The 27,109-nt window shown below is 39.4% G+C and overlaps 1 protein-coding gene and 1 pseudogene across 4 annotated transcripts in view; one reads left to right on the top strand and one right to left on the bottom strand.

The window, feature by feature from the left end:
• PIK3CB (phosphatidylinositol-4,5-bisphosphate 3-kinase catalytic subunit beta) overlaps positions 1-27,109 on the top strand; it is a 180,676-nt gene that overhangs the window by 4,522 nt on the left and 149,045 nt on the right. Inside the window, exon 2 of one of the 4 annotated variants that reach the window (XM_055569540.1) lies at positions 14,911-15,203. The exons of 2 other annotated variants lie outside the window; for them this stretch is intronic. The gene's annotated coding sequence lies outside the window, so the exon portion shown is untranslated. Of the gene's footprint in view, positions 1-4,990; positions 5,013-14,910; positions 15,204-27,109 lie in introns of those variants that run through there. One more of the 4 variants, XM_055569541.1, reaches the window with a different exon arrangement.
• Positions 22,648-23,666, bottom strand: LOC129644528 (FAU ubiquitin-like and ribosomal protein S30; annotated as a pseudogene).

Below are 27,109 nucleotides of genomic sequence, written 5' to 3' on the forward strand. Positions count from 1 at the left end.
TGTCAGAGAAGATAATAGGAAAAAGATATGTTGGATAAGGAAATCCTAGACAAGAGGAATAATACTGAACATTGAGTAAAAGAGAAAAAGAAAAGGAAGATAGAGGAGAGCATTATAGATTTTCAGGCTTGGGTGGGACAAATTCTCTTCTTACTTCTTTTACCTTCTCACCTACATCTCCAAACTTTGACACTTTGGATTATTTTTCCCTTTGCCTTCTCTGCATTCCCTGATTTGTATGGGCTATTCTTCTAAGGAATGTCTATGTATCTTTGGTATTCTGGGACACTTTTTGTGAGAGGATACTAATTCTTTCTTGAAGAGGTCTTTCTACTTCTCATAATCAAGATCTGACTCTTGATTTTCCAGCCACTTGGTCCAGCTTTACCTTTTGGAGTGACTCTAAACTGGTGTACTTCCTTTTTTTATTATTTTTTTCCTTTTTTTTTTTTTTTTTTATGAAGCTTGAGTGAAGTACATTTTCAGTATCACAAAACTAATCCTAAAATTATCCCTTGCCAAAAACAAGTGATGCTTTGGCTTAATCTATTTTCCAGATTCACTACATTGAATGAACAAATTAATTTCAGAATAATAGGGTAACTTATTTGATTGCATTTCAGTAATAATAGTCACTTATAACTAACACTATATCTCAATAAGTCATTCAGAATTCTGCATAGAAAGTAAAGTCATTTATTGTTTTATTATATTATTACATAATTCTAGTATTCCCAGATATATACAATCTTTGCAGATTTTTATATTATATAGAAAACTTGCATATGTTTATAGAAATACCAGGGAAGATCAACTCAGGAAATATAAACCTGTCAGTGACTTCATCGTGTGGCAGTTTGTTTTTTCAAATCTTCTATTTATATACAGTTGATTATTTTTAATCTCTCAACTTCCCTTCCAAAACGTCAAAATCGATACTCCCATATGTCATTTGCAAAAGAAGGCACAAAATAAAAACCACTGTAGGCATTTCAAGCAGAAAGGTATTAAGTTTAGGGAAGTAAGTGCTTATAAATTTATTGGAAGGGCTAGAGAATCAGAAATCTCAATGTCTCCATGGTATTTTAGCAGGCAGGAGGCTACTGTTACTAGTAAAGATACTACCTTTCATCCATACCAAATTGAACATTAGATACTGAATGCAAAATCAGGACCCTGTCTTCCTACCTAAGTATTCATAACTCCACTACCTTGCTTGTCAACTGCTACAGCAGCAAAAGTATACCTTTTCTTTCCATTTTTCATTTTTCATATAAATTTAAATAATGACCAGAACCTAATCTGCATTTAGACATCTAACTGCGATATAACATATAAGCTGTCAAATTATTCCAGTCATTGAAGTAAAGAGATAGAAAAAATATATAAATGAGAAGAGAAAGACAGGAGTCTGGGGCTTTAGTGAGAAGAGACCAACAATTTCCAGATTAATAGAGATCAGACATTTTATACAGCAAGAACTAAGCAAGAACAAAGCTTTTGCCTGAAACTATGAAACTATGTTTATCAAATCTAGAAATACCTTAAAGAAAATAGTCATATTTTAGTCTGTTGCTGCTGCTAAGTCACATCAGTCATGTCTGACTCTGTGTGACCCCATAGACGGCAGCCCACCAGGCTCCTCTGTCCCTGGGATTCTCCAGTCAAGAACACTGGAGTGGGTTGCCATTTCCTTCTCCAATGCATGAAAGTGAAAAGTGAAAGTGAAGTCGTTCAGTCGTGTCCGACTCTTAGCGACCCCATGGACTGTAGCCTACCAGGCTGCTCTGTCCATGGGATTCTCCAGGCAAGAGTTCTGGAGTGGGTTGCCATTGCCTTCTCCATTTTTTCCTTTTTTAAAAAAATTAATTATATTTTTATTTGGCTGTGCCGGTTCTTAGTTGTGACATGTGGGGCCTTTAACTGAAGCATGCAAACTTAGTTGAGGCATGTGGGATCTAATTCCCTGACTAGGGATTGAACCCTGGCCCCCTGCGTTGGGAGCACGGAATGTTAGCCACTGGACCAACAGGGAAGTGCCTGTACTTCCTTTTAAAGTTGTTCTCTCATATATCATGGTAACCTTTCTGTTATCATCCCCAGGTTAAATAATCCTGAGTCACAAGCTTCTAGTTGAGAGAGGAAAAATGAAAGGAATTAGATGTATGGTTGGGTATAGTGTGTTACCTACCAGTTGCTCTGATTCTGCAGATTGCATATGTCTAATTTAGACCTTTCTTTTTCTGAGTTACTAGATTTTTTTAAAGTAAGAGAACATTTTTAAAAGGAGAGTGACATTGAACTTTAAAAATTTTGCAAAAACGTTTTCATGTACAGTCCTATGAGTTTTAACACGTACCTAGATTGTTTTTACTTTCTTTACTTTTTTCAATCTTTTTTTTTAAATCTTTTTCTGCCTAGATTTCTGTAACAGTGTACAGAATAATTTCAACACCCCAAAGAATTCTCTCATGTTACCCCTGTGCCGTCAACTCCCCTTCATTAAAAAAAAAATTTATTTTTTGGTTGTGCTGGGTCTTCATTGCTGCACAGGCTTTTCTCTAGTTGCAAGGGAGGGCTACTTTCTAGTTGTGGGCTTCTCATTGCTGTGACTTGTCTTGTTGTGGAGCACAGGCTTGGGGGCATGTAGTTGCAGCATGTGGGCTCAGTGGTCTTGGCTCCTGGTCTCTAGAGCACAGGCTTAACAGTTGTGGCACATGGGCTCAGCTGCACCATGGCATATGAGATCTCCCTCAATTAGGGATCGAATCAGTCTCTCCTGCATCAGCAGGTAGATTCTTTACCTTTGAACCACCAGGGAAGCCCACTGTTTTCCTTTTTAACACTTGGACTTACTGTTCTTTTTTTCTAAACAGAATATTTCCCATGGCAAGAAAAGGTTAGAACTTGGAATAAGTGGATAATTGATCATTGTAACTGTTGGTATTCTTTTAGAAAAAAGTACTAAACCTTGTAGATGGAGGAATGTTCTATTGTTGTTCAGTCTGTAAGTCATGTGTGACTCTGCGACGTCATGAACTGTAGCACGCCAGGCTTCCTTGACCGTCACTGTGTCCCTGAGTTTGCTCAAACTCATGTCCATTAAGTCTGTGATGCCAGCAACCATCTCATCCTCTGTCATCCTCTTCTCTTCCTGCCCTCAATCTTTCTTAGCATCAGGGTCTTCTCCAATTAGCTGGCTCTTTGCATCAGATGGCCAAAGTATTGGAGCTTCAGCTCTAACATCAGTCCTTCCAATGAATGTTCAGGACTGATTTCCTTTAGGATTGACTGGTTTGAACTCCTTGTAGTCCAAGGGACTTTCAAGAGGCTTCTCCAGCACTACAGTTTGAAAGCATCAATTCTTCGGCTCTCAGCCTTCTTTATGGTCCAACTCTCACATCCCTACGTGACTACTGAAAAAACTTAGCTTTGACTATACGGACTTTTGTTGGTAAAGTGATGTCTCCACTTTTTAATATGCTGTCTAGGTTGGTCAGAGCTTTTCTTCCAAGGAGCAAGCATCTTTTCATTTCTGCAGTGATTTTGGAGCCCAAGAAAATAAAATCTGTCACTGTTGCCACTTTTTCACATCTATTTGTCATGAAGCTGTGGGACCGGATACCATGATCTTAGTTTTTTGAATGTTTTAAACCAGTTTTTTCACTCTTTCACCTTCATTAAGAGGCTCTTCAGTTTGTCTTCTCTTCTATCCAAGGTTGTCTATACTTCTGGCAATCTTGATTCCAGCTTGTGCTTCACCCAGCCCGTCATTTCGCATGGTGTACTCTGCATATAAATTAAAGAAGCAGAGTGACAACATACAGCCTTGACGTACTCCTTTCCCAAAAGGCTTTAAATTTTTAAAAAATTATTGTAAAACTTCTGGAACCTGTCAAATGAAGCAAATCCCATAATGTCAAGTTACAATAGGGAACATCTAACAAAGAAATTTGGGGGCTAAGTCTGTGATAATATCATAATGGATGACATCACGTATCTTTTCATCTCCCTTTGATAAATCCAAAATTCCCACTTACTGCAATTGCGGGGTAGGCTAGGGTAAACTAGAGATTAATTTTGCGAAGGGTTATGTTATGAAGTCTCAGCTTTTCTCCCTTTTCTCTAACATTGTCACTTTTTGCTAGCTTATCTATTTTATTCTGCATTTAGTTATTTTAGGTATTCCACTTTTCTAGGATTGGAGGGGAAAGTGTGCTATCTTTATAGCTTTAGTGTTTTGCAAAGGTAGCTTTCTTGTTTCCAGCCTAAAATAGTCAGTAATCTAGAAATTCCCTCATTTCCTCAAAAAAATTTACAAATCCTTCCCCTAAGTCCTGGCTCTAGATCTTTCCCGGACTTCTTCATCAAGAATGTATAGTTCCTCATTTTCTTAAGTATTTAAAGTAGGTCACCTGAGGTTTTTAGCAGTTGCCTCTTTAATTGGGAGTATCTATTGCCAAAACAAAAGATGTTAATCTGGCAGTCCCCTGTGTTGTGGTATTGTTAAAGCCCAGGCCAGCAGTTCACAAGGCCCTGCTGCAAACCCAGGAGGGACTGGCGCATCCTGGACCCTGTAGCTTGTCTTCTGCTGCTCTGGCTGCTTGGGAGACCACCAGACAAATGCTCATTTGCCTTCAGTGGAAATGCGATCCTGATTATCCATGCCTTCAGGAGGAGGATTATGTGGATTAAAAGAAATCCATGGATAATCCAGAAGCTTTATTTAAACTGCAGTTTAACCACATTCCTGACCATAGTTTTTCCTTGCATTTCTAATAACTAATTTATAACATTTACCAATTTCATGTTTATCTTCTTGTACCATTTAGAAGTAATGGTAGTTACAAAGTAAAGAAGATATGGGAGGGGACAAAGGAGTTGGATAATCTATAGGCTTTGCCCCACATGACTCCGTGTTGACTGGATGGTTTAACCACAGTGCTTACTAGACCTTGAAGACCAGAATTCCATGAATTCCTCACCTGCTGAGCCACTGGAAGAAATTTGAGGTGCTTGTCAACAAGAGGCCAAACTCCATTTTGAGACATTTGTACTTTACTAGCTTAAATGATTGAGCTTTTGTGATTTAAATGAGTACTGGAGATTGTCAGAATTATAAATTTACTGCGATTTGAAGTTCTCTTTAATGTTTATTTAATCACTTAAACTGCTAACCATTTTCATAGGAACTAAACTGAAGTTTTGCTATTTGAAATGTAAGTGTTCGTGTTTGTAGCCAGGTAGCTATCCTACTGCCTCTGACATGTTACTTACATGTAGTTACACAGTAGTTAATTTCTATTAAAAAGTTGAAATACAGTTATTTAAAAGTGCTTATCCCTGATGCTGGAAAAGATTGAAGGCAGGAGGAGAAGGGGACGATAGAGGTTGAGATAGTTGGATGGCGTCAACTAGATGGACATGAGTTGGAGTAAGCTCCAGGAGTTGGTGATGGACAGGGAAGCCTGGTGTGCTGCAGTTCATGGAGTCGCAAAGAGTCGGACACCGCTGAGCGACTGGTCTGAACTGAACTGATTCTTGAGGTACTGATTTAGTGTGGGTCTTATATTTAGATACTATGCTGTTAAAATGGGTGTTTTCCTCTGGCTTTATAAATCATTACAAATTTCTGCCTTTATGTTATCTGAACAAAAATTTATTTAAAACTTATTTCTGTACTTGTAATATATTTTCAAAAGTTGTTGTTCAGTCTCTAAGTCGTGTCCGACTCTTTGTGACCCCATGAACTGCAGCACATCAGGCTTCCCTGTCCTTTACTGTCTCTCAGAGTTTGATTAAACTCATGTCCCATGAGTCGGTGATGCCATTCCTTCTCCTCTTGCCCTCAATCTTTCCCAGTATCCGTCTTTTCCAGTGAGTCAGCTCTTTACATCAGGTGGCCAAAGTATTAGAGCTTTAGCTTTAGCGTCAGTCCTTCTAATGAATATTCAGGGCTGATTTCCTTTAGGATTGACTGGTTTGATCTCCTTGCTGTGGAGGGGATTCTCAAGAGTCTTCTCCAGCACCACAGTTTGAAAGCATCAGTTCTTCTGTGCTCAGCCTTCTTTACGGTTCCATATTCATTAGCTGTGTGGATATCATTCCTGCAATTGAGATTCATTGTAGTTAATCGCTGGAGGCATGTCCTGGGGGAAAACCAACTGGAGTTCTCTTAATATGCTTGTTTTTTGCTCTATGAGCCTAAGGAAACATCCACAGAAGAAGGTAGTTGTTGGTTTTGGACAACGTTGTGATCAATTATAATTCTTTAATTTTTGTTCTCTTGATAGCGGTGGAAATTTCACATTTTCATTGGAAATCATTAGTTGTCTGAAAACGATGTACTTCACCTACCATTCCATTATTAAATTATATTAAGTTATTAAAATATCCCCTAACTAACTGAGAGGCTTCTGAGTTTAGATTCACATTCTACCTACAAGAAAGGAATATTTCTGTGTGTATGTGTGTGTTACGAGAACTATATATACCATACCAACCAGCAACAATTATTTTATCTTTAATTTGTGAAGAAGTCACTGTCTTCTCATTGAGGTATAGGCAGTTACTTTTTAGTCAGTGATTTCTGTAAATCCATGTATTCTGTCTATTTTTACTTGTTTTCTTTTATGTTCTTTTGCCATTCAAAACTGTGGCTGTCAATGTAGTATATTAGAGAAACGGATTTACTGTATAGAATTAAACTATAACCATAGTTAACGTTGTAAAATGTGCACCTGTGTGTCAGATTATGCTAAGTGCTCTTTGTGTATTATTCAGTTTATCTTCATAACAAACTTGTAGTGAAGGTACTAATGATATCCTTATTTAAGAGATGAGGAAACTGAAGCTTTGGGAAATTAACATGCCAGGTGGCACACAGATTTTAAGTGGGACACTCAGGTTTCAAATCTGAATCTGTATGACTCTGGAATTTATGTTCTTGTTTATTTTAAAGTTTATTTATTTTTTTATTGAGGAATAGTTCATTTATAATGTTATATAAGTTTCAGGTATACAACATAGTGATGAAAATTTTTTGAAGATTATATGGCATTTATAGTTATTACAGAATATTCCGTCTTGTACAATATACCCTTCTAGATTATTTATCTTATATGTAGTAGTTTGTACCTCTTAATCCCCTCCCCACCTTGCTTCTCCCCATTTCCCACTCCCTACTGGTAACCACTAGTTTGTTCTCTATATCTGTCAGTCTTTTTTCTTTTTTATATTCATTAGTTTAATTTTTATATTCCACGTGTAAGTATTATCATAGAGTATTTTTCTTTCTCTGTCTGACTTATTTCACTTAGCACAATACCCTCTGAATCCATTCATGTTGTTACAAATGGCAAAACTTCATTCTTGTTTTTAACGGCAGAGCAGTCATCCATTGTATGGATACCATTCTTCTTTATCCGTTCATCTGTTGATGGACACTTAGGTTGTGTCCATATCTTAGCTATTGTAAACAATGCTGCAGTGAAAACTGGGATAGAATTTATGCTTATAACTGATCACCTTAATAATTTTTTTATTTTTTGTTTTTTTCAGAGGAAGGTTGAAAGAGACTATAAGTGTGAAGTATTGTTTTTTAGCATGATAATCACCACTTTGATCTGACAGCACCTGTGTATTTGGATACAGGAATCAGTTTTTTAGTTTTAGCCACTAACTTTCTTTCATTCAGTACTCTTTTTTTTTCCTCCTTTGTCTGCACTGAATGGCATATAGGATCTTAGTTCCTCAGACCAGGGATTGAACCTGCGCCCCCTGCATTGGAAGCATGGAGCCTTATCCACTGGCCACACAGAGAGTTCTTCACTCACTACTCTTAAACAAGTTTTTATGTGTATAGTCCTTTTTTATGGATAAGAGTTAAACAATAAATTAGTTATGTGATATGGTATACTTTTGTTTTGAATGTAAGATAAGCTTTCCTTTTCCCTTGGCTTTACAATTGGAGTGTGGTTTTGTGGTTTGTCATATATATGTAGGTAATGAATATACTTAATGTATGATCTCATGTAGTTAGAGGTCCTAGTCTTCTTGTGTAGATAATCTTTACAGAGTTTTAAAATAAGAAAATACAGGGACTTCCTTGGTGGTCCAGTGGTTGGGACTTCGCCTTCCAATGCAGAGGGTGTGGGTTCGATCCCTGATCCAGGAACTAGGATCCCACATACCTCATTGTCAAAAACCAAAACATAAAATGAAAATATTATTATAACAAATTCAATAAAGACTTTAAAAATGTTCTACATTAAAAAAAAAAGATACAAAGTATTTTTTTCCCCCTCTTCTTTTTGGGTTATTTGTTTGGGTGGTTCATTAAAACATATTACTAAGCTTGATCATAAATTAATGGGAATAGAGGAAGGTAGACATAAATTTATTATAAAATAAATGAACCAGTAGACAATTTTTAATCCCTTAACGTAAAAAAAAAATGGTTTGAGAAGAATTAGTACTATTTGGCCTTTTTTTTCCTCTTCATATTCACATGAGAAAGGAATGTAAGCATTAACATTACATTTGCCATTAGCAGTACCTGGACACATGGAAGGAGATGCATAGGACAGAATGGATTTTCTGTCTCACCCTGGAGTCCAGGTAACTTGCTTCAGGCAAGTTTCTGGTTGTGATTCCATTACAAGCTATTATGACAGCATATCAGATCTGCAAATGGGAGATTTGTGGTGATTTTCTTTTTATTTCTTTACTTCTTTTTGGCTACTCTGAGTTGCTGCATGGTGTTTCTCTAGTTGTAGTGAGCAGGGCTACTCTAGCTGTGGACACAGGCTTCTCATTGTGCTGCCTTTTTTTGTTGCTGAGCACAGGCTCTAGGGCTCAATGGCTTCAGTAGTTTCCATGCATGGACTTAGTTGCCATGTGGCATGCAGAATCCTCCGGGACCCGGGATCAAACCCGTGTCCCCTTCATAAGCAGACAAACTGTCATCCACTGTGCTACCAGGGAAATCTGTGTGATTATTTTCTTTACTGCTGAAGAGTTGAGATCTTACTGAATATGCTTCTTCCTGTAGACAAGCTCTGCTGCTGCTGCTGCTGCTAAGTCGCTTCAGTCGTGTCCGACTCTGTGCGACCCCATAGATGGCAGCCCACCAGGCTCCCCCGTCCCTAGGATTCTCCAGGCAAGAATACTGGAGTGGGTTGCCATTTCCTTCTCCAATGCATGAAAGTGAAAAGTCAAAGTGAAGTTGCTCAGTCGTGTCCGACTCTTAGTGACCTCATGGACTGCAGCCCACCAGGCTCCTCCATCCATGGGATTTTCCAGGCAAAAGTACTGGAGCGGGGTGCCATTGCCTTCTCCGTTGCTTTCTCTATGACCCAACAAATGTTGGCAATTTGATCTCTGGTTCCTCAGATGTTTCTAAACCCAGCTTGTACACCTGGAAGTTCTTGGTTCATGTACTGTTAAAGCCTAGTTTGAAGGATTTTGAGCATTATTTTGCTAGCCTGTGAGATGAGCACAATTGTCCAGTAGTTGGAACATTCTATGGCATTGTCCTTCTTTGGGATTGGAATGAAAACTGACCTTTTCCAGTCCTGTGGCCACTGCTGAGCTTTCCAAATTTGATGACATACAGAGTGCAGCACTTGAAAGCATCGTTTTTTCCGATTTGAAATAGCTCACCTGGAATTCCATCATCTCTACTAACTTCATTCATACTAATGCTTCCTGAGGCCCATTTGACTTCACACTGCAGGATGTCTGGCTCTTGGTGAATGACTGCAGCATTGTGGATGATTCAGATCATTAAGACTTTTCTTGTATAGTTCTTCTCTGTACTCTTGCTACCTTCTCTTAATCTCTTCTGCTTCTGTTAGGTCCTTACCATTTCTGTCCATTTTTGTGTTCATGCTCGTATGAAATGTTCCCTTGACATCTCCAGTTTTCTTGACGAGATCCCTAGTCATTCCCATTTTATTGTTTTCCTCTATTTCTTTGCATAGTTCATTTAAGAAGGGCTTCTTATTTCTCCTTGTTACTCTTTGGAACTCTGCATACAGTTGGGTGTATCTTTCCCTTTCTCCTTTGCCTTTTGCTTCTCTTCTTTCCTCAGCTATTTGTGAAGTCTCCTCTTAAAACCACTGTGCCTTCTTGTGTTTCTTTTTGTTTTGGATGGTTTTGGTCACTGCTTCTTGTACAGTGTTATGAACCTCCATCCATAGTTCTTTGAGTACTCTGTCTACAAGATCTAATCTCTTGAATCTCTTCTTCACCTCCCTTGTCTAATCATGAGGAATTTGATTTAGGTCATACCTGAATGGCCTGGTGGTCTTCCCTAGTTGCTTCAATTGAAATCTGAATTTTACAATAAGAAGCTTACGATCTGAGCTACGATCAGCTTCAGGTGTTGTATAGAGCTTGTGTAGAGTCTCCAGCTGATTGTATAGAGCTTCTCCATCTTTGGCTGCCAAGAATATAATCAGTCTGATTTTAATATCGACCCTGGTGATGTCCATGTGTAGAGTCTTTGTCACTTGTGTTGCTGGAAAAGGATGTTTGCTGTGAGCATCGTGTTCTCTTAAGAAAACTCTGTTAGCCTTTGCCCTGCTTCATTTTGTACTCCAAGGTCAAATTCACCTGTTATTCTGGGTATCTCTTCACTTCCTATTTTTGCATTCCAATCTCCTGTGATGAAAAGGACATCTCTTTTTGGTGTTCTAGAACATTTGTAGGTCTTCCTAGAACTGGTCAATTTTAACTTCTTCAGCACCAGTGGTTTGGGTATAGATTTGGATTACTGTAATGTTAAATGGTTTGCCTTGGAGATGAACCGAGATTATTCTGTCATTTTTGAGGTTGCACCCAAGTACTGCATTTCAGACTCTTTTGTTGACTATGAGGGCTACTTCATTTCTTCTAAGGGATTCTTACCCGTGGTGGTAGATAGAATAGTCATCTGAGTTAAATTTGCCCCTTCTTGTCCATTTTAGTTCACTGATTTCTAAATTAGCAGTATTCACTCTTGCCATTTCCTGCTTGACCATATCCAGTTGACCTTGATTCATGGGCCTAAGTTCCAGATTCCTATGTAATACTGTTCTTTACAACACTGGACATTACTTTCACTATCAGACACATCCATAACTGAGCATCATTTCTGCTTTTGCCAAGCAGCTACATTCTTTCTGGAGCTATTTGTAATTGCACTCTGCTCTTCCCCAGTAGCATAATGAACATCTACCAACCTACGAGGGGCTCATTTTCTGGTGTCTTATCTTTTTGCTTTTTCATACAGTCCATGGGGTTCTACAGGCAAGAATACTGGAGTGGGTTGCCATCTCCTCCTCCAGTTCACCACATTTTCTCACAACTCTCCACTATGACCTGTCCATCTTGAGTGGCCCTTCAGGGCATGGCTTATAGCTTCATTGAGCTACACAAGTCCCTTTGCTGGGACAAGGCTGTGAGCCATGATTTTATCCTCTGATTAAATAGAATCACTGAATACAAGTTATGATCTTAAACTTATACTCAGTTAATTAGTCATTTTTTGTGTTAGCATGTTTATCTACCCTATTGATAGACAGTATGCCTTTTACTTTTTACTTCTTGTACATGCGGGCTTAACACTTTATGTATTTTATTTTTTGGCTGTGCTAGTCTTTGTTGCTCCAAGCAGACTTTCTCTAGTGGTGGTGAGTGGGGGCTGTTCTTCATTGTGGTGCACAGTCTTCTCATTGGAGTGGCTTTCCTTGTTGTGGAGTACCTGCTCTTGGTGCTCAGGTTTCTGTGGTTGTGGCCTGTGGCCTCGGTTGTTGAGTCGTGCAGGCCCTTGAGCACATGGGCTGCAGTGGTTGTGGTGCATGGATGGACTTAGTTGTTCTGCACCATGTGGATCTTGCCAGACCAAGGATTGTGCCCATGTCTCCTGCATTGGCAGGTGGATTCCTTACCACTGAGCCACCAGGAAGCCCCCTGCATTGACCTTTTACCTGGGTGTCTATTTTGGTTAAGTAGACTAATGGTTGCCTGCAAAGATTTGTTCATACTCTGTAGCAAAGCTCTTCTCCACCAAGGATACTTTACAATAATACTGAAAATCAGGAAATAGTAACTCTGTGTGGTTGAGATCTTGTTCAGAGGATTATTTTTACTTATTTATATACTTATTTGGCTTCATAATACAGCACATCTTTTGAGATCTTAGTTCTCTGACAAGGGGTTGAACCCAGCCCCTTGGCAGTGAAAGCTTAGAGTCTTAACCACTGGGCCACCAGGGATTTCCCCAGAAGATTAATTTTGTAGAGAACTTTATGTGTACTTAATTCTCTGTAGTAATAACCATGTTTTGGTTGTATACTGGTACATTATCTACTCAGTTCAATTCAGTCCAGTCGCTCAGTCGTATCTGACTCTTGCCGACCCCATGGACTGCAGCAAGCCAGGCCTCCCTATCCATAATCAACTCCCGAAGTTTACTCAAACTCATGTCAGGTAGGGTGAATAAGCTCAGGAATGCTTGGTACTATTTCATGACTCAGTGAAGAAAGGCCCATTGTTACTAAGGAAGTAAATAGTAATCTCCAGGAGACTATCGCCTTCTGGTTTTTAACATTTATTTATTTAATTTTTAAAAAATGAAATATTTTTCTTGAAGGATAGTTGTACAACATTCTAGGTATACAACATAGTGATTCATAAGTTTTAAAGATTATACTCCATTGAGAGTTATTATAAAGTATTGATATATTCCCTGTGTTGTACAATACTTTTTTTTTCTAATTTATTTTTTTATTGACGGGTAATTGTTTTACAGAACCCTGTTGTTTTCTGTCAAACCTCAACATGAATCAGCCATAGGTATACTTATATCCCATCCCTTTCTAACCTTCCTCCCGTCTCCCTCCCCATCCCACCCCTCTTGGTTGATACAGAGCCCTTGTTTGAGTTTCCTGAGCCATACAGCAAATTCCCTTTGGCTATCTATTTTACATATGGTAATGTAAGTTTCCATATTACTCTTTCCATACTCTCACCCTGTCCTCCCGTCTCCCCATGTCCATAAGTCTATTCTCTATGTCTGTTCCTCCATTGCTGCCCTGTAAATCAATTCTTCAGAAACATTTTTCTAGATTCTGTATATATGTGTTAGAATACGATATTTCTCTTTCTGACTCACTTCACTCTGTATCTTAGATTCTAGGTTCATCCACCTCATCAGAACTGACTCAAATGCGTTCCTTTTCATGGCTGAAACCTATATGCAGGTCAGGAAGCAACAGTTAGAACTGGACATGGAACAACAGACTGGTTCCAAATAGGAAAAGGAGTATGTCAAGGCTGTATATTGTCACCCTGCTTATTTAACTTCTATGCAGAGTACATCATGAGAAACCCTGGGCTGGAAGAAGCACAAGCTGGAATCAAGATTGCCGGGAGAAATATCAATAACCTCAGATATGCAGATGACACCACCCTTATGGCAAAAAGTGAAGAGGAACTAAAAAGCTTCTTGATGAAAGCAAAAGTGGAGAGTGAAAAAGTTGGCTTAAAGCTCAACATTCAGAAAACTAAGATCATGGCATCTGGTCTCATCACTTCATGGGAAATAGATGGGGAAACAGCGGAAATAGTGTCAGACTTTATTTTTTGGGGCTCCAAAATCACTGCAGATGGTGATTGCAGCCATGAAATTAAAAGACACTTACTCCTTGGAAGGAAAGTTATGACCAACCTAGATAGCATATTGAAAAGCAGAGACATTACTTTGCCAGCAAAGGTCCGTCTAGTCAAGGCTATGGTTTTTCCAGTGGTCATGTATGGATGTGAGAGTTGGACTGTGAAGAACGCTGAGTGCCAAAGAATTGATGCTTTTGGACTGTGGTGTTGGAGAAGACTCTTGAGAGTCCCTTGGACTGCAAGGAGATCCAACCAGTCCATCCTAAAGGAGATCAGTCCTGGGTGTTCATTGGAAGCACTGATGGTAAAGCTGAAATTCCAATACTTTGGCCACGTTATGTGAAGAGTTGACTCATTGGAAAAGACCCTGATGCTGGGAGGGATTGGGGGCAGGAGGAGAAGGGGACGACAGAGGATGAGATGGCTGGATGGCATCACCGACCTGATGGACTTGAGTTTTAGTAAATTCCAGGAGTTGGTGATGGACAGACAGGGAGGCCTGGCGTGTTGTGATTCATGGGGTTGCAAAGAGTCGGACATGACTGAGAGACTGAACTGAACTGAATATTCCATTGTGTATATGTACCACAACTTCTTTATCCATTCATCTGTTGATGGGCATCTAAGCTGCTTCCATGTTCTAGCTATTATAAATAGTGCTGCAGTGAACAATGGGATACATGTGTCTTTTTCAATTTTGGTTTCCTCAGGGTATATGCCTAGAAGTGGGATTGCTGGGTCATATGGTGGTTTTATTCCTAGTTTTTAAAGGAATCTTCATACTGTCTTCAATAGTGGCTATATCAATTTACATTCCCATTAACAGTCCAAGAGCGTTCCCTTTTCTCCACACCCTCTCCTCTATTGTTGGTAGACTTTTTTATGATGACCATTCTGACCGGTGTGTGGTGATATATCTCATTGTGGTTTTGATTTGCATTTCTCTAATAATAAGCAATGTTGAGCATCTTTTCATGTGTTTGTTAGCCATCTGTATGTCTTCTTTGGAGAAATGTCTTTTTAGGTCTTTTTCCCACTTTTTGATTGGGTTGTTTGTTTTCCTAGTATTGAGTTGTATGAGCTGCTTGTATATTTTGGAAATTAATCCTTTTTCAGTTGTTTCATTTGCTATTATTTTCTCCCATTCTGAGGGTGTTTTCACCTTGCTTAGAGTTTCCTTTGCTGTGCAAAAGCCTTTAAGTTTAATCAGGTCCCAATTGTTTACTTTTGTTTTTATTTATGTTACTCTAGGAGGTGGGTCACGGAGAAGGCAATGGCACCCCACTCCAGTACTCTTCCCTGGAAAATCCCATGGATGGAGGAGCCTGGTAGGCTGCAGTCCATGGGGTCGCCAAGAGTCGGACATGACTGAGCAACCTCACTTTTGACTTTTCACTTTCATGCATTGGAGAAGGAAATGGCAACCCACTCCAGTATTCTTGCCTGGAGAATCCCAGGGACTGGGGAGCCTGGTGGGCTGCCGTCATTGGGGTTGCACAGAGTCGGACACTACTGAAGTGACTTAGCAGCAGCAGCAGCAGGAGGTGGGTCATAGACAATGTTCCTTTAATTTATGTCATCTAATGTGCTGCCTGTGTTTTCCTCTAATAGTTTCTGGTCTTACATTCAGGTCTTTAATCCATTTTGAGTTGATCTTTGTGTATGGTGTTTGGAAGTGTTCTAATTTGCTTATAGCTGTCCAGTTTTCCTGGCACCATTTACTGAAGAGGCTGTTTTTGCCCCATTGTATGTTCTTGGCTCCTTTGTCAAAAATAAGGTACCCATAGGTGCATGGGTTTATTTCTGGGCTTTCTATCTTGTTCCATTCGTCTATATTTCTGTTTTTGTGCCCGTACCATACTGTCTTGATGACTGTAGCTTTGTAGTATAATCTGAAGTCAGGAAGCTTGATTCCTCCAGCTCCATTGTTCTTTCTCAAGACTGCTTTGGCTTTTCGGGACCTTTTGTGTTTCCATATGAATTGTGAAATTTTTTGTTAGTTCTGTAAAAGATGCCATTGGTAATTTTATAGGGATCGCATTGAATCTGTAGATTGCATTTGGTAGTATAGTCATTTTCATGATGTTGATTCTTCCTACTTAGGAACATGGGCTGTCTCTTCATCTGTTTATGTCATCTTTGATTTCTTTCATCATTGTCTTATAATTTTCTGTGGACACTTCTTTTGTCTCCTTAAGTAAGTTTATTCCTATATACTTAATTCTTTTTGTTGCAATGGTGAATGGGATCAATTCCTTAATTGCTCTTTCTGATTTTTCATTGTTAGTTTATAGAAATGCAAGTGATTTCTGTGTATTGATTTTATATCCTGCAACTTTGCTAAATTCACTGATTAGCTCTAGTAATTTTCTGATACTATCTTTAGGGTTTTCTATGTACAGTATCATGTCATCTGCAAACAGTGAGAACTTTAATTTTCTGATCTGGATTCCTTCTATTTCTTTTTCTTTTCTGATTGCTGTAGCTAGGACTTCCAGAAGTTTGTTGAATAATGGTGGTGAAAGTGGACACCCTTGTCTTGTTCCTAATCTTAGGGGGAATGCTTTCAGTTTCCCACCATTGAGAATAATGTTTACTGTAGGCTTATCATATATGTCCTTTACTATGTTGAGGTAGGTTCCTTCTATGCCCATTTTTTGAAGAGTTTTAATCATAAATGGATGCTGAATTTTGTCAAAGGCTTTTTTCTGCATCTATTGAGATGATCATATGGTTTTTATCTTTCAGTTTGTTAATATGGTGTATCATATTGATTGATTTGCTTATATTAGAGAATTCTTGCATTCCTGGAATAAACCCAACTTGATCATGGTGTATGAGCTTTTTGATGTGTTGCTGAATTCTGTTTGCTAAACTTTTTTGAGGATTTTTGCATCTGTGTTCATCAGTGATATTGGCCTGTAGTTTTGTTTTTATGTGTTGTCTTTCTCTGGTTTTGGTATCAGGGTGACAGTGGCCTCGTAGAATGAGTTTGGAAGTGTTCCTTCCTCTGTAATTTTTTGAAAGCATTTTAGAAGGATAGGCATTAGCTCTTCTCTAAGTATTTGATAGAATTCTCCTGTGAAGCCATCTAGTCCTGGGCTTTTGATTTTTTGGGAGATTTTTGACCACAGCTTCAATTTCAGTGCTTGTAATTGGATTGTTCATAATTTCTATTTCTTCCTGGTTCAGTCTTGAAAGATTGAACTTTTCTAAGAATCTGTCCATTTCTTCCAGGTTTTCCATTTTGTTGCCATATAGTTCATAATAGTCTCTTATAATCCTTTGTATTTCTGCATTGTCTGTTGTGACCTCTTTTTCATTTCTAATTTTGTTGATTTGATTCTACAATATACTCTTGTAGCTTATTTTTAACATGGTAGTTTGTACTTCTTAATGCCTTATCCCTGTTTTGCCCCTTCCCTTCCCTTCCCCTCTCACTGGTAACCAGTAGTTTTTTCTCTGTATCTGAATTGTTTCTTTAAAAATTTAATTTTGGCTGCACTAGATCTTTGTTTCTTTGAATGGGCTTTCTCTAGTGGAAAGGGGGCTTATTCTCTGGTTGTAGTGCTTGGGTTTCTCATTGTAGTGGCTTCTCTTGTAGCACACAGGCTCTAAAGGGTGGGCTTCAGTCATTTGGTACATTGCTTTAGTTGCCCCAAGACATGTGAAATCTTCCTGGACTTGGGATGGAACCTGTGTCCCCTGCTGTGGCAGGTGGATTCTTAATCACTCGACCACCAGGGAAGTTCTTAGATATATTTATTTCTAATAGTAGGTACATGCCTATCATTTAAAATTTAAAAAGAATACAGTGAAATGTAAGTCTTGTGCTTCTCCTAATTTTCTGTGAGGAGATAATTATTCTCTTAAGTTTTTTTTGTTCTTTAGATAACCCATGTATTTATTTTATTTTATTAATTTTTTTGGCTGTGCCACTCGGCCTGTGTAGTCTTAGTGCCCCTACTAGAAATTGAACTTGGGCCCTTGGCAGTGAAAGCATGTAGTCCTAACCACTGGACCACCTGGGAGTTCCCAACCTGTGTATTAATGAATATGTTGTTGTTTAGTAGGTAAGTTGTGCCTGACTTTTTTGTGACCCCCATGGACTGTATCCTGCCAGACTTCTCTGTCCATAGGATTTCCCTTGCAAGAATATGGTAGTTGGCTGCCATTTCTTCTCCAGGGGATCTTATGTCTTCTGCATTGGGAGGTGGATTGTTTCCCACTGAACCACCTGGGAAGCCAATATTAATGGATATACACACAGGTAAAAGCCCACCCTCAGAAATGGTAGCTGGCATACGCATTTTTCTTTGTGTCTTTTCTTATTACTTAGCAAGATATTTGATATTATGTATCTATCATCACAGAACTGCTTTATTCTTTTTCATGGTTTCTTAGTATTCTGTTGTGTCAGTGTAACATAAATTTTCTCTATTTGTATATGAATTAACATTTAAATTGTTTCTGATCTTTTGCTATGGTTTTGATGTGGCCAGATTTGAACTGAAGATTTGCAAGCTATGTGTGGGGACTGAGAAAGAGAAAAAGGCCATTCTAATGTTTGAGACAAGGGAGGAGGATAGCAGGAGAAAATCTGGAGAGGTAGGAGAATGAAGGGAGAGAACAAACAATTGAAGGAGGCAGGATTAAAGGATAGGGGTGAAGTAGGCTGGATGTTTCCAAGGCAGGTACTAAAACTGCTGTCTTGGTGGCAGACTGTTCCAAGTTATTAACCATATAATCTTGGGCAAGTTGCCTGTTCTCTCTATGCCTTCATTTCCTCATCTGCAAAATGGGATAATAACACCTCATCGTATGTTGCTGTAGAGCTGTTGGTACAGCGTCCCTCCGCATTGAGAAAACTTACTGTTCCCTGACCCCGCCCCCCCTTTGCTATTTTTCAGCCTTTACAGCTCAAGTGTACTTCTCCCCCAAACCATCTTAATTGCACCAAGAGCCCCACTTCTGTATCCTATACCTTTGTCTTAGATGTCACCTCATTCCTTTGAAATTCCCGTATCTAATTATTTACCCCATCTGATGGTGGAGGAGCATTTTTTGTATTGTTTTGTGTAATTTAGTTTTACCTGCACCCACCACTAAAATACTTGTTAGCACAGTGTCTAGCATATAGTATGGAGAAGGAAGTGGCAGCCCACTCCAGTCTTTCCTGGAGAACTCCATAGACAGAGGACCCTGCTAGGCTACAGTCCATGGGGTCTCAAAAAGTCAGACATGACTGAGTGACCATTACTCACCCACTCACTAGCATATAGTAGGCACTTGATAATATTTGTCTTAAACTGAAGAAAGCCATGGGCCTGAAGAACATTGAACCTAGAGAAATGCTAATCTTTCCACCCTTTCCACAGTCACCCGGTTTTCAATCCTGAAGCAACTAGTGGTTGAAGATGTGTTTTTCCTCAGCTTATATAAACAAATACATATATATGTACATATTTATATATGTCCCCCTCTTTAAAACTAAAACAATATCATACTCTAAACATTGTTAGGCACATTGTAGTCATCCCAAAAAAGAATGATGTTCGATTCTGTGCACACTTGACCCATATAAAATTGTAAACATTGTTAGGTTTTCACTTAAGACTCCTGCTGTAGTATCGGTAGCTGTGATCGGTGAGTCAACCGTCTAATTACAGTAAGATTATAAGAGCATGTTTTTCTGTCCAACAAAGAAGCTTTGTAAATAAAATTTTAACATCTTGAAAAAAATGAGAGGCACCATTTAATTTTCTTTTAAATTTTGATAATTGTAGATTCACATGTAGCTATAAGAATAATGCAGAAGAATCCTGGCTACCCTTTACTCATATTTCCCTAGTAGTAACATCTTGCATAACTATAGAAAATACATCTGAACCAAAAAATTGATACAATCCATCTACCTTATTCAAAAGCCACCAGTTTTTCGTGTAATTTTTGTATTTATTTCTGTACATTTTCATCACATGTATAGATTTGTGTGCTCACTACAGTCAAGATAACAACAGTTACATCACAAACTTACATGCTACCTCTTTCCCTCCCATCCTTTTAACCTCTGACAACTACTCTATATTCTCCTTCTCAATGATTTTTGTCACTTTAAGAGTTTTGCTTTTTTTTTAAATGGGTGACTTTAATTTTAATAAGGGATTACTTTCACTGCATTAAATTCTCAAAGCCTGTAAGGTGAGAACCGTGTTTATATTGTGCGCTCAGTCATTCAGTGGTGTCTGACTTTGCGACCCCATGGACTGTGGCCCATCAGGCTCATCTGACTGTGGAGTTTTCCAGGCAGGAATACTGGAGTGGGTTGCCGTTTCCCACTCCAGGAATGCTGCTTCTTAAAGTGACTTCTGTGGACTTCTGTGGTGATCCAGTGGTTAAGAATCTACCTGCCAGTGTAGGGGACAGGGATTTGAACCCTGGTTGGAGAAGATTCCTCATGCCTTGGGGCAACCAAGCCCCTGTGTCACAACTACTGATTCCAAGCTCTATAGCCCATGCTCTGCAAACAAGAGAAGCCACCGCAGTGAGAAGCCTGAGCAGTACAACTAGAGAGTAAACCTCTGTTTGCCACAACTAGAGAAAGCCTGAGTGCAGCAGCAGAGACCCAGTGCAGCCAAAAATTAAAAATAAGTAAATGTTAAAAAAAGAACACTGTATAGGGAAGTCCCTGGCATCCAGTGGTTAGGACATAGCACTGTCACTGCTGGGAGCCCAATTTAGATTCCTAGTCAGGGAACTAAGATCCCACAAGCTGTGTGACATGCCCCTCCCCGCCCCAAACACACAAAAGAATGCTATGTAAATTCTCTAGTTTGTAACCGTTGAGTTTGGCTTTTTTCATTTAGCATAATTCCTTGAAGATCCATCCAAGGTATTGCACATATCAGTAGACATTCTCTTGCATAGTCATAGTATAGTTATCAGAGTTAGGAATTTAACATTGGTAAAATATTATTATCTATAATCCATATTCCAGTTACACCAGTTGTATTAAGTATATTTTTTCCCTAGTGGCTCAGATGGTAAAGAATCTGCCTGCAATGAGTGAGACCTGGGTTTGGTCCCTGGGTTGGGAAGATCCCCTGGAGAAGGGAATGACTGACTACCTACTCCCAGTATTGTTGCCTAGAGAATTCCGTCGACAGAGGAGCCTGGCAAGCTACTGTCCATGGGGTTGCAAAGATCAGATACGACTAACTGACTGACACGTTCACTTCTTTCACTTTATATTGTCTCTACCGTTGCCAAAGCCACTGTCACATTATGGTTGTCAGGTCTCAGTAGTTCCCTCAAATATGGAGCTTTTTTTTCCTCCTCTAATAACTGATATATTTGGAAAGTATAGGTCAGTTTATATTGTAGAATGTTGCTCATTTGGGTTGGCTGTTCATCATGATTAGATCCATATTATGGATTATGGGTTTTTGGCAGGAGCACCATGTTTGATTACTTGATTAAAGTGATGTTGGCCTGATTTCTCCATTTAAAGTTGTTAATTTTTGCTTTGGTTGTTAATAAATATTTTTGTGGGAGTCTAAGTAACGATTGTGTTTCTTATCAAACTGTCACCAATTTTAGCATCCCTTGAGGGTTTTTTCCCCCCCTGAATTATTATTATCAAGGTTACAAAATGGTGATAAACTTTTAAAGGTCAGTGAAAAGGCAAAGCTGACTTATACTTCAGCATCCAGTTAAGAAGTAGAAAAAACAATTCTTATATATATGTTAATAATATAAAGGCAAGCCTAAAAAGGCAAGGGTTAAATTGTATAGAAAAGGATAATAAATTTAGGCCCTCTCCAAAAGTATAATTTATAAGAGAAAAATGTTGCAGTAAGGAATAATTCTTGAGAAGTTAAGATTTGATGGTGAATTACAAAATTATAAAAGCTTGTTTGAATATCTGAAGGTAGAGGTGGTTTAAAAAAATTTCTTAGGACAGTGTTGCTGCTGCTAAATCGCTTCAGTCGTGTCCGACTCTGTGTGACCCCATAGACGGCAGCCCACCAGGCCCCGCCATCCCTGGGATTCTCCAGGCAAGAACACTGGAGTGGGTTGCCATTTCTTCCTCCAATGCATGAAAGTGAAAAGTGAAAGTGAAGTCGCTCAGTTGTGTCCAACTCTTAGCAACCCCATGGACTGCAGCCTACCAGGCTCCTCCGTCCATGGGATTTTCCAGGCAAGAGTACTGGAGTGGGGTGCCATTGCCTTCTTCTCCAGGACAGTGTTAGATTTCCAAAAATTTACAAAGATTGCCTAGAGTTCCTATATACTCTGCATCCAGTTTCTCTTATTAACATTACCGTGGTACATTTGTTACATTGATAAACCAGTGTTGATAAATTGTTATTAATCGAAGTCCTTGTTTCATTCGGATTTCTTTGGACTTTAATGTATTTTTCTGTTTTTGAATTCCACCCAGAATACCACATTGCATTTAGTTGCTGTATTTCCTGAAAGGTCCTTTTGCTTCCCTGGTGGCTCAGACAGTAAAGTGTCTGCCTGCAACGCGGGAGACCTGGGTTCGATCCCTGGGTCGGGAAGATCCCCTGGAGAAGGAAATGGCACCCCACTCCAGTGCTCTTGCCTGGAAAATCCCATGGACAGAGGAGCCTGGTAGGCTACAGTCCATGGGGGTCGCAAAGAGTCAGACACGACTGAGTGACTTCACTTTCCTTTTCCTTTCCTTTCTTTTAGCTGACAGTTTCTCAGATGTTCTTTATATTTGAAAACGTTGATAGTTCTGAGGAATACGGATCAGGTATTTTTGCCATGGTATCCTTTAATTGGATTTCTCTGATTTTTTTATGATTAGACTAGTGTTATGAAATTTTGGGAGGAAGACTTCAGAGATAAAGTGCCATTTTCATTACATACTGTGAACATGCATTGTTTGGGTGTTTTTTTTTTTTTTTTTTTTGATTGGGCGAAGTGGCTTTATTAGAGAAAGCCAAGATTACAGAGGACTTAAGAGTTGGCACTGGGGCTCTTCTTGCCAAAGGTGGGCACAACTTTGACAAAGCACGGGTTGTACTAAGTACACCTCTTGGCCTGGCCCCATCTTCTTCTTTTTCTCTCATTTGTCCACCTTGGGAGTCTGACCTCCTACTTTCCCAGCACAGTCCAGGGAACCATGGACTTTACCTCCAAGCATGCGGCCAACTACTTCCAGAGTGCTCAGAGCCTCCACCCCACACTGGCCCAGGGTAACCTCATCCTCTAGGGGTGTGCCTGCCAGGAGCAGGACTTGATCTTCTGGAGGGAGCAATGCCCTCCAACGAGGCTACATGAGCCTTGATCTGGGCGACCATCTCCTGGCCGGTCACCTTGAGAGTGTGTAGCTCCTGGCTGTGGGCATGTTGGTGACTAGATTGTGGACAGCACTGCCACTACCCCGAAGATGGAGTCAAGAAAGGAAGGAGAGAGGGCGCGCACGTGCTCTCCGCCTGCTGTGTGCTGTGTCACTCAACATGACTTGTTGATGTGGCTGGTGATCACCTGGCTGAGAAGGTGCTTGTCAGGTTTCTCCCTTGTAAAGTTGTTTTCTTCCTCTTTTCATGTTATACTCTTTGAATGAAAGAGTATACGCTTTGAATGAAGGATTATACGCTTTGAATGAAAGAACTGGGTGCGGCCCACTCTTAAGGACAGGGGAGCTGTGCTCCATCTCTTTGAGGAGTGGGGTGATTGTACATAAATTCTTCCTCATGGTATATATGTCTCCATCCTCACCCCCATTTATTTGTTTATTTGGTCATTTATATGATTATGGATTTGTGGATATTTATTTTATAGTTTAGGTTATAATCTAGTACTACTTGCTTTATTGTGTTGTTCAAAATGTTCCACCTTGGCTACTGGGAATTTTTTGGTTGACTCCTATTTCCTTTTGCCGTTGTTGTTTTAGCACTTTCTTACTTTCTTGTATCACAAGATGCTAAGGGCTTATCTTGTTTATTTTCTGCTACACTCCTAGGATCAGTCATTTCTCCAAGGGACCTTGGTTCCTTTTATTGGAGGCTGGTATTTAGAAACTAAGATGTGTCTATTAAGTGTACTTATTATTACTGGTTATCACTGCCTCTAGGCCTTCTTGGCTGACAAAGCAAGAAAATACTCAAGTATATGAACCTGTGAATAAATAATTTCTAAATAGATATTTCTGTTATTTTGTTCTTGATTTTTAAAAAATTTTGGTTGTGCTGTGAAGCATGCAGGATCTTAGTTTCCCAACTAGGGATCAAACCCTTGCCTCCTGCATTGAAAGTGTGGAGTCTTAACCACTGCACCACCAGGGAAGTCCTGTATTTTTTATATATTTCTTTATTTAAAAATGAAAAAATTTAATAAGTGTTTCTTATTTTAACCATCTCAACCCATTATTAAATTAAACATGAGTTTTTAACTGATGTTTCCAACTCTAAATCATTCTAGCTTCTTGTTGCTTAGCTGCCCCACTGCGGTGGTTAGAAATCTGGCTTTTGGTTTTCTTAGCAGTCTTTCAGTATCATATCTTTTTGCCTTTTTATACTGTCCATGGATTCACATGGCAAGAATACCGAAGTGGTTTGCCATTCCCTTCTCCAGTGGACTGCGTTTCATCAGAGCTCCACTGTGACCCGTCCGTCTTGGGTGGCCCTGCATGGCATGGCACATTGTTTCATTGAGTTAGACAAGGAGGTGATCCATGTGATCAGTTTGGGGAGTTTTCTGTGATTGTGGTTTTCATTCTGTCTGTCCTCTGATAGATAAGGATAAAAGGTTCCGGAAGCTCCTGATGGGAGGGACTGGCTGTGAGGGAATCTGGGTCTTGCTTTGATGGGCAGGGTTCAGTAATCTTTAATCCAATTTTCTGTTAATGGGTGGGGCTGTGTTTCCTCCTTGATAGGGTAGTGGTGACAATGGCTGCCTCCTTCAAAAGGACTTATGCCACATACCACACCTCCCAGGTCTGCTGTAGCCAGAGCCCCTGTCCCCATGGCAGGTCACAGCTGACCCATTCCTCAGGAGACACTCAAACACTCAAAGGCAGATCTGCCTCAGTCTCTTGTGGGGTCCCTCGGTCCTGGTGCAGACAAGGTTTTGTTTGAACCCTCCAAGTGTCTGGTGGGTTTGGGGTTTGATTCTAAACGTGATTTCACCCCTCCTACCATCTTGTTTTGAGCAACTTCACTTTCACTTTTCACTTTCATGCATTGGAGAAGGAAATGGCAACCCATTCCAGGGTTCTTGCCTGGAGAATTCCAGGAACGGGGGAGCCTGGTGGGCTGCCGTCTATGGGGTCGCACAGAGTCGGACACGACTAAAGCGACTTAGCAGCAGCAACCATCTTGTTGGGGCTTCTCCTTTGCCCTTGGACCTGGGGCATCTTTTTTTTTGATGGGATCCAATGTTTTCCTGTAGATGGTTGTTCAGTGGTTAGTTGCAATTTTGGAGTTCTTGCAGAAGATGAGCGCACATCCTTCTGCTCCACCATTTGGTACCTAAATTATGATTATGATTAGACAGTGTAAAGGACAAACAGGTTCAAGGGATTAGATTTGATAGAGTACCTGAAGAACTATGTAACACTGTACAGGAGGCAGTGATCAAAACCATCCCCAATAAAAAGAAATGCAAAAAGGCAAAATGGTTGTCTGAGGAGGTCTTGCAAATAGTTGAGAAAAGAAGAGAAGCGAAAGGCAAAGGAAAGTTTATCCATAAGAAAAGGAGAAATATATCCATCTGAATGCAAAGTTCCAAAGAATAGCAAGGAGAGATAAGAAAGCCTTCTTCAGTGCTCAATGCAAAAAAATAGAGGAAAGCAATAGAAAGGGAAAGACTAGAGATCTCTTCAAGAAAATTAGAGATACCAAGGGAACATTTCATGCAAAAATGGGCACAATAAAGGACAGAAATGGTATGGACCTAACAGAGGCAAAAGATACGAGGAAGAGATGGCAGGAATACAGAGAAGAACTTACAAAAAAGATCTTAATGAAAAAAAAAAAGAAAAAAAAAAAAGATCTTAATGACCCAGATAACCACGATGGTGTGATCACTCTCCTAGAGCCAGGCATCCTGGAGTGTGAATTCAAGGGGGCCTTAGGAAGCATGACTATGAACAAAGCTAGTGGAGGTGATGGAATTCCAGATGAGCTATTTCAAGTCCTAAAAGATGATGCCATTAAAGTGCTGCACTCAATATGCCAGCAATATACAGTGTAATGTATGTAATTGTGTTTTAAAAAACCCTAAAATTCTGAGGAGACAGAAGTCAGTGTGAGCTGGACTAGTAAGGGAAGGCATCCTGGATGTCAGACTTGAATTAAGTCTTGAAGGATTTGGTGATTAAATTTTCTTAATTGAGGGATGGGACAAAATCTAGATTGTTAGGCAGAAAGGGAGCTAGTGCCAGAGACAAGTGGAGATAATCTTATCTGATAAGGGAAGGAGGAAAAGAATTTAAGGAATGCCACCCCACTTCTGCCCCCCCAACCCCTGCCAGTGTACCTCTACTTAATGTAATATGTCAACTCAGTCATTCCTGGGATGCTTCATTCTGCTGACCACATAACATAAGGTATCATGTGACTGACTTAGTGAATGTAATAGTGATGTTTCTTCTGAATGTTTTTTTTCAAGTCTCAAAAGTTACTGAAGATTTTATAAGCAAACCATTAATGTGCTTATAATTGTGTGTTAACATACCTGTCTCTTAGTCTATATAGAAACTATTGCCCTGCCTATGTTAAGGAAATTCTGGTTCTGTTTATAAGGGGAAGAATCCTTTTGAAATGGAAAGTTAACTTCATAATGCTGATTTTAATATTTACTGAGTTTTCTAAAGGCTGATGCTTAAAGTATGCTGGGAAAGAAATTGCAGAACTTAAGAATTCTTAAGGAATTGTATATCATGCATTCAATGACCAGACTTTAGCTGATTTTATAGAGATGTTCTTAAAAGTTGGTGAGAGTAATAAACACTTAAAGACCATATAAGGCTTTTTGAATAGTTGACATAAAAAACAAAAGTGAGAATGTAGTAAAATTTTAGTGAACATCATGGATAATTTTAGTGAACATCTCTACCCTTTAGAAGAAAAGCCTGTTGTTTTGTTTCATTTTGTTTTGTTTTTAATCACAACCCATGGCTTTCAGGATCCTGGTTCCCAGACCAGGGATTGAACCTTGGCCCTGGGAGTGAATATGCTGAGTCCTAACCACTGGACGGCCAGGGAATTCCCAGAAAAGCCTGTTTTTTAAACTATGCCATTAATATAGTTCTGTGAACCTTGTTCTAAGGGTATGCCAAAATGAATGTCTTTGTGTGGTGGCCATATTTACAGGTTGTGGTGCCAATGAAAAATATGTTGTGATTTTAACTACTAAAAGTTTAAGTAATCTGCTTTTATAAAACATAATAGGAACTAGGAAATTATTTTAATGG

The sequence above is a fragment of the Bubalus kerabau genome, chromosome 2 (genome assembly GCF_029407905.1).
Source record: "Bubalus kerabau isolate K-KA32 ecotype Philippines breed swamp buffalo chromosome 2, PCC_UOA_SB_1v2, whole genome shotgun sequence".
Taxonomy (NCBI): domain Eukaryota; kingdom Metazoa; phylum Chordata; class Mammalia; order Artiodactyla; family Bovidae; genus Bubalus; species Bubalus kerabau.